This window comes from Cupressus sempervirens, chromosome 1 (genome assembly GCF_028749045.1).
Source record: "Cupressus sempervirens isolate cs-2001-9-10 chromosome 1, ASM2874904v1, whole genome shotgun sequence".
Lineage (NCBI taxonomy): Eukaryota > Viridiplantae > Streptophyta > Pinopsida > Cupressales > Cupressaceae > Cupressus > Cupressus sempervirens.
Genome location: NC_143118.1, coordinates 380,844,582 through 380,854,408, shown reverse-complemented (window position 1 = coordinate 380,854,408; position 9,827 = coordinate 380,844,582).

The window sequence follows — 9,827 nt, the reverse complement described above, 5'->3', positions numbered from 1 at the left end:
AAAAAGAAAGGAGGTATTAAAAATCTCTTAAATTGTACCAGTAAATTAAAAACTAAATTGGGGTTTTAGAGCAACCATTTGAGTCATAACAATGGCAGCGAATCTGAGAAAAGAACCAAAATACCTTAAAATTCTATATTGCTTCTTGTTCTTTTTCTGTGTGTTTTTCTTTTATACATTAGATCAAACCAATGGTATGATGGCACCACCCAGACTGAACTAGAAACCTTCAATGTGTTAGATTGATGTGATAACCAACTACACTATGTGATACATTTAGATCAAATCTTTCCTTAATTATGGAAGTTTTTGTTAAGAATGGATTGACCCCTGATGTTTGTTGTACCTTCCAAAAACATTATACTGGAACTAGAATGTTAGGAGTAGACGCGTTTTACATTTTGCTATGAGTACATTGTTATTGACTGGAAAATGTTAGTACCCCTCTAAACATTACTTAATAGGATAAACCGAAGGTATTAATCCATAAATCAAGAAGTCATGATGTCAGCAACTCTGTAGGGTCTCCTCAATATCCACATAGCTAGGTTATGTTTTATTTTAATATGCTGAACTTCCTTTTATTCGGTTGCATTACTGAGGCACAACACAACTTGAAAGCTAGAGGATTAATCTTACACCAGTGAATGCGTGTTTGAAACTTGTTTGTTTTTCTCAGATCATTACCACATTTAGGGTAAGTGATAAAGTTGGAATCTTTATAACCTTTGAACATTACTCCCACCATTACAGTTTAGACTATCCTTGGTCTATGAGTAACTAGAATTTTATGTAAAACATCAACCAACTTACTAATAGCATGAGCCTACTAATTCCTAATTCCTTAAACAATGCACTTGGAAATGTTGTTTTCAACTCTTACATATTGAATAGATGAATAATCAGTATAACATAGTATTTTGAATGAATCAGTACTTTTAAATTGACTGAACCATGTAACCACAAAAGTCTGAAGTGTATAGAGTTTTCCAGTAGTATTGTGAATGGCTAACATTGAGCGATAATTTTCAATTTATATGTAAACTTGATGGTAGTATTAACAAGTATATCCCCTCATGTCGGGTGTAATGTAGTGATTTATGGGACAAATAGGTGGATATCTTCATGTTTAGTTTCCCTATCTGCCAGTATTGTAGAATGGTTGCATTCTATTTTTGTTTCTTCTACAGGTAAATCTGGGTTGAAAGTGCTTGGCCAAGCCATTTTATTATTCCAAATATTGCATATGTGACACATGGTTATGCCTATTTGGTATTCTTTTACTGCATATGTGTAGATATGTAGTTATTTATTTCCCAAATACATTCCGTGTTTAGACTACTAGGCACATGGATGCAATGTAGAAATGTTACATGGTCGCACTAGATACATCTGATCCATCTTGTTCCCAGAAGCTAGGCTTCTCGTGCCAGTGTCAAGGAACTCTTCGTGTCAGGAAGAGTCCCGAGGGAGTACTTCACTCCATGGTTGGCGAGGTTAAAGCACCTGGGCCACACTTCCGTCTCAGGAAGCAAGTGGGAGACGTCCTACAACTTTTGGAGACTGGAACCACTGGAGAACTCATTGGAAAGTCATCTCAGTTTGATTACCCAGCTCGTCATTTGAGATGTACTTATTATCAACATTGTAACTCATTTATGTTCAGCTGTTAAGTTGATGCTCATTTTAAAGAGAAACTTGTAACTATGTATGTAGATCAGCAAGTTGTAATTACTTGTATCTGTTTAAATGTTGTAAGCTGGATCAACAGAACTATATTGATATATGACTTGATATGAATAAATGTAACAAAATTTATGATGATCAAATTAATGATTATTATTATCTTTGTAACGAATAGTTTGACCTTTTACCTTTTTCATGTTATTAATTTCTTTTCTGCACTTTTCGGTTGAAGATGATGATGTGGCATAGTTAGTCTAAATTGTTTCTTTACATATGGTATCAGAGAATGGTTTAAATCTAGGCCCTTTGGGCTACTATGCTAATTGTGCCTATGTTTTGACAGGTGTTTTGAGATATTACCATGGCCACAAGATCTAAACAGAAAGTTGGGTCGAGCAGTAGTGCACGGGTTGAAGAACCTAACGAGAGGTTGGATCAAATTATGGAACTATTAACCCAACAAAGGGCTTTGTTACAACAAAAAAGTCAGCAGATGGACAACCTAGAGCAAGGGGCTCGAGGTAGACAAGCCGAAGAAGAGGCCAGGAAGCGTGAAGAGGATCAACACTCTGAAGCCTTAAGTAAGAAAGAAGAGGAGCTAAGGAAGAAACGTGAAGATGAGCAGATGGCTGAAGCTCTTAGGAGGTCTAAAATAGAGCAGAAAGCGTAAGCTAACCGTCAAAGTTCTCTCCTTAATTCGGATAGGATTCAGATAGTTGCTGATTTGAGCAAAGATCTCAAGAAGGTAACTCCACCCACGTTCCATGGAAGAGCTTCTGGAGAAGATGCAAAGGCTTGGATTACTAGCACGGAGAAATACTTTCTAGTGCGAAACTACATTGGGAAATCTAGAGCAGTATGGGCCACCTATCAGCTAATGGGTGAAGCAGTCAACTGGTAGGAGAATGTTATGGCTAAAAATAAATTCCAACATGGAGAGGTAACTTGGGAGGAATTCTTGCAGTTGTTTCACAAATGATGGTTACCTCAACTTTATTATGACAAGAAAACAACAGACTTCTATAAGTTAGTACAAGGGAACATGAATGTTACTCAATATCATGAGCGATTTTTCCATTTGGTGAAATATGTTCCACAGTATCGGCACGATGAACTCTTTAGAACGCAAAAGTTTGTAATGGGCTTGCGACCTAAAATTTATAGTGAGGTTGAGATGTAGGAGCCTGAAACCATGGACTTTGCATTGCATAAAGCCCTTAAGCAAGAGCAGAGGTTGAAGGATGCTTCATCCTATAAATCCTTCAACCAAAACTATAAGAGGAAGTTTCAGGATAGCAAGACATATCAGGATAACAAAGGGTATCGAGATGATGGAGCAAAAGGAAAGGAAAAGAAACAACAAATCAGGAACATGAAAGACAAAGGACACGGGAATTTTAACAGGAATAAAGAAAATTGGAACAACAATCAAAATTTTAGAAATGGTGGTGGCAGGAATGGAAACAACCGAGGAGGTCAAAATAGAAGAATGCCTAGGGGAGGCTGCTACATATGTGGAGGAAACCATTATGCTGCTAAGTGTTCACAACAAATTTATAAGAAAGACTTTCCTTAGCAACACCGTATCCATGCAGCAATGGATCACTGATAGGCAGATTATCAGGCCACTCCCATTCAGATGACTAATACACTTTTTGGTTACCCTATTTCTATCTTAATAGATACTAGTGCTACTGAATGTTTTTTAGATCCTAAAATATTAACTAAGATACCTGTTAGGGCTAGTTTTATGGTAGAACCATGGATTGTAGAGTATGGTAATAGGGTTGAACGCAGGGTAGAGAAATGCTTATCTTGCAGCAAGTTGGAACTTTCTAGTTTCCAAACTGAGGTCAACTTGAATGTAGTGCCTCTAGGCTCATATGATGTCATCTTAGGTATTAATTGGTTTAGAGAGGATAAGGCCTTGGTGGACTATCAAGATAAGGTAATTAGATGTCTTGATGACTCAGGTCATTCCTTGACACTAAATGGTGTCAAACGACCTTTGGAACTGAGGCAAATTTTAGCCATGCAGCTGAAGAATGCCAAAAGGAAGGGGTGTCAGTTATACATTGCCCATATTAAAAATCTGGATGAGACTCCACCTCAAATAGAGGATCATCCTATTTTACAAGAGTTTAGAGATGTATTTCTAGATGATTTTCCTGAATTACCCCCTAAAAGGGAGTTTGATTTCTCAATAGATCTCATACCAGGAGCAGAACCTCAATCGAAGGTTCCTTACTGCATGACATCTATAGAAATGTATGAATTGAACATTCAGTTACAAGAACTTTTAGATAAAGGATTCATACACCCTAGTGTATCACCGTGGGGAGCTCCTGTAATTTTTTTCAAGAAGAAGGATGGTAACTTAAGGTTGTGCATAGATTATCGTATGTTGAAGAAAGTGACCATAAAGAATCGGTACCCACTACCCAGGATTGATGAACTCTTTGATTAAATGAAAGGGGCAATCATATTCTCCAAGATTGATTTGTGATCTGGGTATCACCAACTCTGAATCCGACAGGAAGACATACCTAAGACTACATTTAGAACAAGATATGGCCATTATGAGTTTTTAGTCTTACCTTTTGGACTAACAAATGCACTAGCTTCTTTTATGAACCTGATGAATAGCATTTTTAGAGATTGTCTTGATAAATTCATGGAGATATTTATTGATGACATATTAATATACTCCAAGAATTTGAAAGAGCATGAAGAACACTTGCAGATAGTGTTGTAGTGATTAAGAGACAAGAAACTTTATGGGAAACTCTCTAAGTGTTCCTTTTATCAAAAGGAGATCCATTATTTGGGACACATTTTGTCAGCCAAAGGCATCGCCGTGGACCCTGCAAATATCAAAGCCATCCTTCAATGGCCAACTCTGCAGAATGTCAGCGAAGTTAGGAGTTTTATGGGACTTGCAGGATATTATAGGAAATTTGTTGAAGGTTTTTCCTACATAGCAGCACCAATTACATCTCTTCAGCGTAAGAGAAAGAGGTTTGTGTGGACGAAAGCATGTGAGAAAGCCTTTCAGTTACTCAAGGAAATACTTACTGTAGTGCCTATTTTGATTATTCGAGACCCAAATGGATATTTTGTTGTCACCACCGATGCCTCAGGGGATGGACTTGGGGGTGTTATGATGCAAGATGGTAAAGTTGTGGCTTACAAATCCAGGAAACTCAAATCTCATGAAGTAAACTATGCTCCTCATGATTTAGAGTTGGCTGCAATAGTTCATGCCTTGCAGATGTGGCGACACTACCTATTGGGAAGGCCATTTGAGCTAAAGACTAATCATATGGGGTTGAGGTACATTTTCACTCAACCAAATCTAAATGCTTGACAAAGACGATGGCTCAAATTCCTCAGTGAATATGATTTCGGCATCGAGTATATAAAGGGTAAAGAAAACAAAGTAGCAGATGCATTTAGCTGTAGAAGACATATTGTTGCTATCTCTACATCTTGAACACACATGAGGGAGTATATCCTCCAATATCTTCTTGGGGATACTCATTATGAATGGGTAAAGTCAGTCTTGGATATGGATGTTGTTGACCCAAGATTTGACAACTATTCTTTGCATGAGGATGGTCTACTTAAATATCAAAACAAGATTTATGTTCTTGATCATGAAGGATTGCGGAAAATTATACTTGAGGAAATGCATAACACTCCATTTTCAGGGCATCCAGGGGTAAATAAGATGATGGCTGACTTAAGGCCTTTGTATTTTTGGCTAGGACTCAAGAGGGATGTGACGGAGTATGTAGCCCAGTGTTTAGAATGCCAGCGTGTTAAGGCTGAGCATGCTCATCTAGCAGGTCTTCTATACCCCCACAAGATTCCACAGTATAAATGGCAGGTTATTAGCATGGATTTTGTATAGGGTTTACCCATGACTCGACAAAGGCATGATGTTATCTTAGTCATAGTTGATAAGTTGACGAAGGTTGCTCATTTTATTCCTGGTAGCCTGAAGGACGAATCTCCAGTATTGGCAAGGAGGTTTGTTCAGGAGATTTTTTGACTGCATGGTATTCCTGAGACTATTATTTCTGATAGAGACACCTAGATGACTTCAAGGTTTTGGACAACCTTGAACGCTTCTTTAGGTACATGTTTGAATTTCAGTACAACATACCACCCTGAGATTGATGGTCAAATGGAGTGGTTGAATCAGATATTGGAAGATTTACTACACATGTACTATATGGATCAGTAGTACAAATGGGAGGAATATCTTGCATTAGTGGAGTTTGCCCATAATAACTCTTATCAATCATCTTTGGGTATGGCCCCATTTGAGGCTCTCTATAGACGAAGATGTTAGACTCCTATCAATTGGGATAAGGTTGAGGACAGGATTATTGTAGGTCCTGAGATGCTAAGAGAAATGGAAGAACAGGTATCTCTAATCCGCATTCAGTTGAAAGAGTTAGCAGATCAATAGAAGAGTTATGCAGACAAGAAATGCTCTTTCTGCCAGTTTTAAATTGGGGATAAGGTGTTTCTCAGGGTTAGGCCACAAAAGAGTTCAATCTCTTTTGGCAAGAGTTCAAAGCTTGGCCCAAGATTTGTTGGTCCGTTCGAGGTTCTAGAAGTCATCAACCCAGTTGCTTATCGGCTTGTTCTGCCGCCTACTTTAGCCTGCATTCATAATATTTTTCATGTATCTTTGCTTAAATCCTATCATCTTGCTATATCTCACATTCTTGACTGGCGTGCATTACAACTATAGGATCCAGGGGTGATGGTAGTTCAGCCCACCCGAATCATTGAGCAACGTACCCTTAGGGTACGAGATAGGGATTTCATCTAGTATAAGGTCCAATGGGACCAGTTTAGGGTGGATAGTGCCACTTGGGAAGATGCTGATGATTTACACAAATCATTTCCCCATTTTTTTAAAACTATTTAAAACTGGATACATAATAGTTTTGGTATGTGTAAAAAAAAAACAATTTTTTCTGTGCAAGACATTGGGACGATGCCTTTTCCTAGTGGGAAAGGATGTCACGTCTCACCCTAGAACCTTTTTTTTTCTTGCTTATGTGGCTATGTCGAGTTGGTCAAAATTAAGACTTAATTAAAAGTTAAATGAAAGTTAATGTTTCAAATTTCTAATTGAAATGAATTATGATGATAGATATGTATGAAATATTACATTCAATGATGATGTTATTTGATGTAATCATGATGTGATGTTCATAGTTCTGATTCAGTTAATGTTATTCTTAAAAGATGATGCAAACAAGTTGTTAATAATGATTGATATTGACTCCTTGTTATGGTTGTGAGTGTTTGAGTGGATGCAGGATTGTAATGTCCCCTTTCTAGCATTCATAGCATGATGTTGTCATTAGCCTATTTCCTCATAGTCCCATAGGCTAACTAGAACATTAAAGGGGCTTAGAGGCCGTTTGGCCTAGACAGTTTCAGTTGCAAGTCTTTCTGAGGGGTTCTGGGGCAACTTTGGGCATACTTACTATTTATAGTAAGTCATCTTGGACATGGCCGGACATTCAGTCATAGTGGTATGTTGATGGTAATTGTTTAAAATCGACAGGAAAACTTATTTATCATTGATAAGATTTGTTTATCATTGATAAAGCCATTTTATAAAGTTAAATTTAAATATTTAACTTTATTAATGCATAGACTATAGTTTGTGGGAATATTTAAATTAAAAGAGTTCCCTTTATTTTTATAACACAGACATAAGGTACATAAAGGGAGTTATGTTTTATCCCACATTGAGAAAACGAAGGATTGAGCTCTTGTGAGAACACTATAAAGAAATGGAAGAGCTTTTTTTTGTATGCTTGGATGAAGATTAATGTTATGTTGCTGGAGATCTGATTATCGGGCTTGGAGGACGGAATCCCTCTTTGCTAGCATTCTCTTCGCTGTTGGAAGACACAGTCAGGAGGATCAATGGTGTTTTCACTTTAGGAAACACACTGGGTTTCATTTGGGGCATTCACATAAAGAAATTTACAAGGGTTTGAGGTGCAGATCTGAAGTTAGTTATTGCTATAGTGCTGCATGAACAATATTTTTGCTACAGTAGGCATGAATAGTATTTTGCTACAGTACGGCGTGAACAGTGTTGGTATCAAGTTTACTTGTTTTTTCAGTTAATTAGAAGTTTGGAAGGCTGTCGACTACATCTGCAAAATACTACGGCAACTAATTCCAGGTTTCTTCTGTCAAATTTTGATACTTTGCATAATAATTATTGAATACAAGTCTGAATAGTTGTTGCAGCCTTTAAGGCTGCTGTAAGTGCACATCTACATTTAAAAATCACCCTTTATCAGCAGATTGAAAGAGTTTCCAGATTTTTCATATATTGTTGAATGTGTGCCAAGTGTTTGTGAAAATGTTATGATGGGTATTATGCATTTTAATGTCACTTCATAGTTCTTCGTAAATCTACTCATTGGAAAGCAATTTATTGAGGAAATCAGCTTTATGAGTTTGCATACAAAGTGTTTGACAATATTCCTTAAGTTAAATTTTTACAAGTCAAAGTTTCAAATCAGGGGAGGATATTACAATGGTATCAGAGCTATAAGTCCTGCCATCCTGTGGAGGTCTTATAGGAAATTTGGAATTGGTGGATAGAGGGGAAAGTGTTTGATGAAATGTCAAAACATTAAAATCAGAGCATTTATGTTTGAGCATGCAACAGGGGCCTTATAATTTCAACAATACCAGAGCAAGACAAAGTAGGAGTTCAGACCTGCAAAGCAAACGGTCTAGTTCATCCGTACAGGGGGGTATGGAATCCAGTCATACAGAGACAACTGAGGTATTCTTCGATCAAGACAGCAATATGGGTGACCAAGATGATAGGAATACAAGATTAGGTGGAGGCGGGAATGCCGGTCCAGAGCCTATAGAGGAAAGATTCTTACAGTTATTAGAGACCTTGGTATAGGGTCAACAAGTAGTAGAACAAAGGACACAGGAACAGAATCAGAGATTGGATCTTATGATGCAGATGATAGCTCGTAAAATGGGGTTGAATGCTAACATCGGTAGAGGAAATAATCAGAATGGTAACAATCAGAATGGAAATGATCAGGATGGGACACATAATGGAGATGAACAAGTTGGGAACAATTTTGGTCATGCACCCCAACGAGCTAGGACAGTGAGTTCAAGGCCCATGATTCCTACATTTCCTCCTAGAGCTCTAAAGTAGCTCGTACCAGAGCCCCAGATTACTAATATACAGGACTAGTTGAGGAGAGATTAGGAAGTTGGAGGGCCAGATTTTACTACTGCAATTACCTTTAGGGAGTATATGGATGTGCAGATGAAACATATGCCATGTGGACATGACAGGAACCAGAGCTATGAGCTACAGAAGAAAATAGGGAGACTTGAGTTACCATATTATGATGGCTCAAGAAAGTCTACAGCAAGAGCTTGGCTTCAAAAGCTTGACACATACTTTCAATTGAACCCTATGCCCGAGGAAGAAGCTATTAAGTACGCAGCAATTCATCTGGATGGGTTAGCACACAAGTAGTGGCATCATGGTATGGTCACTATGGGACATGCACACATTACCTCATATGTGGAGTTTACAGAAAGGCTGATTGAACGTTTTGATAGGAAGGATCTAGAACTCCATTTCAAGGAGTTAGCTCAGCTTAAAAAGTGGGGATCATTGGAAACATACATTTTAGAGTTTCAGAAACTTGCAGTGTTAGTAACAGATGTATCTGAACGGAGGATACTAGTTCTATTTATGGATGGGTTAGCTAATCCGTTGAGAGGGTGGATTAAAGCTCTCAACCCTCCCATTTTGCAGGAAGCCATTAAGAAAGCTCATGACATGGATTCCTCTTCATCTTCAAAAAATAAATTCCAGGCAAAGAGTTTCCCTTCAAGGAAAGATAAGGAGAGGAAACCTTTTCATAAAGAGGTTCAACCAGCTAAGGAGGAAAGTAAGAGGTTGGACAATGAGACACTTAATGATCTCAGGAAGAAGAAGCTTTGTTTTCATTGTAGGGAGCCTTGAGATTTGTCACATAAGTGTCCATTGAAAGCAAAAGCTAAGCAGATGAAGTACTTTTCAGCCAAAGAGTCAGTAGATCTTC